This window comes from Arachis stenosperma, chromosome 9 (genome assembly GCF_014773155.1).
Source record: "Arachis stenosperma cultivar V10309 chromosome 9, arast.V10309.gnm1.PFL2, whole genome shotgun sequence".
In the NCBI taxonomy this organism is placed as follows: domain Eukaryota; kingdom Viridiplantae; phylum Streptophyta; class Magnoliopsida; order Fabales; family Fabaceae; genus Arachis; species Arachis stenosperma.
Window position 1 is genome coordinate 115233570 of NC_080385.1, and position 2106 is coordinate 115235675.

Genomic DNA, 2106 nt, shown 5'->3' on the forward strand with positions numbered 1-2106 from the left:
TTCTCCTTTAGAGGAGGCATCTTTAGCTTGCAATCCAGTCAGACTCTGAGAAATCATATTGACTTGCTGAGTCAATATTTTGTTTTGAGCTAATATGGCATTAAGAGTATCAATCTCAAGAACTCCTTTCTTCTAAGTCAACCCATTATTCACAGGATTTCTCTCAGAAGTGTACATGAACTGGTTATTTGCAACCATTTCAATGAGTTCCTGGGCTTCTACAGGCATTTTCAGATGAAGAGATCCACCAGCAGAGTAGTCCAATGACATCTTGAATAACTCAGACAGATCATCATAGAATATACATATGATGCTCCATTCTGGAAACATGTCAGAAGGACACCTTTTGGTTAATTGCTTGTATCTTTCCCAAGCTTCATAGAGGAATTCACCTTCCTTCTGTCTGAAGGTTTGGACATCCACTCTGATCTTACTCATCTTTTGAGGTGGAAAGAATTTGGTTAAGAAAGTATTGACCAGCTAGTCCCAAGAGTTCAGGCTTTCTCTAGGTTGTGAGTCCAACCATGTCCTAGCTCTGTCTCTCACAGCAAAGGGAAAGCATAAGTCTGTAGACTTCGGGATCAACCCCCATTGGTCTTAACAGTATCACAGATCTGCAAGAATTCAGATAAGAACAGCTGAAGATCTTCTGATGGAAGTCCATGAAACTTGAAGTTCTGCTGCATTAGAGAAACTAATTGAGGCTCAAGCTCAAAGTTGTTTGCTCCAATGGCAGGAATTGAGATGCTTCTTCCATAGAAGTTGGAAGTTGGTGCAGCATAGTCACCAAGCATCTTCCTTGCATTGTTGTTATTATTTTCGGCTGCCATGTCTTCTTCTGTTTTGAAAATTTCTGTCAGGTCCTATCCAGAGAGTTGTGCTTTAGCTTCTCTTAGCTTTCTCTTCAGAGTCCTTTCAAGTTTAAGATCGGCTTCAACAAGAATATCCTTATCCTTGTTCCTGCTCATGTGAAAAAGAAGAGAACAGAAAAGAAGATGAATCCTCTATGCCACAGTATAGAGATTCTTTTATGTGAGTAGAAGAAGAGGAAGAGAGAAGAATGAGGTAGAGGGAAAATAAAGAGAATTCGAACACAGATAGGGAGAGAGGGTTCAAATTTTAAGAAAGAGAGAAGTGTTAGTAAATAAATAAATAAATAGAAAGAGATGAGAGAGAGGAGAGATTCGAAAATATTAGAAGAAATAAAATTAGAATTTAAAATAATTATTTAATTAAAAAGGTTTTTGAAAAAGTTGTTAGTGGTTTTCGAAAATTAGAGAGAGAAAAGTAGTTAATTGAAAAAGATTTGAAAATAAATTTTGAAAAGATAAGAAGTTAGAAAAAGATTTTGAAATTAAATTTTGAAAAAGATATGATTGAAATCTATTTTGAAAAAGAAATTTAAAAAGATTTGATTTTGAAAATTGACGTTGATGACTTGACTAACAAGAAACTAAAAGATATGATTCTAGAATTTAAAGATTGAACCCTTCTTAACAAGAAAGTAACAAATTTGAAATTTTTTTAATCAAATCCTTAATTGTTAGCAAGGTTTTCGAAAATATGAAATAAAAATAAGAAAAAGATTTTTGAAAATCAGTTTTAAAATTTTCGAAAATATTAAGAAGAAAAATAAAAAAGATTTGAATTTTGAAAAAGATTTGAAAAGATAGAATTTTTAAATTGAAATTTTGACTTTCACTAACAAGAAACAACTAAATTTTAAAAATCTTTGACTAAGTCAACCCAAAATTTCGAATTTTATGAGTGAAATAAGGAAAAAATATTTTTTTTATTTTTGAATTTTAACGAAAAAAGAGAAAAATAACAAAATGACTCAATACATGAAAATTTAAGATCAAAACAAAGAAAACATGCAAGAACACTTTGAATGTCAAGATGAACACCAAGAACACTTTGAAGATCATGATGAACTTCAAGAACTTATTTTTTTGAAAAATTTTTAAGAAAAGAAACACATGCAAGACACCAAACTTAGAAATATTTAAACTTTTGACTCTAAAAATTCGAAAATGCATATGAAAAACAAGAAAAGACACAAAACAAGAAAATCATAAAATCAAACAAAGACAATCATCAAGAACA

General features: G+C 31.4%; 1 non-coding gene across 1 annotated transcript; it reads left to right on the forward strand.

The window, feature by feature from the left end:
• Window positions 1-328: 328 nt before the first annotated feature.
• Window positions 329-432, forward strand: LOC130952106 (small nucleolar RNA R71). The gene has a single exon (XR_009074286.1). It is a non-coding gene; the product is annotated as a small nucleolar RNA R71 (small nucleolar RNA).
• The last annotated feature ends 1674 nt before the right edge of the window (window positions 433-2106 follow it).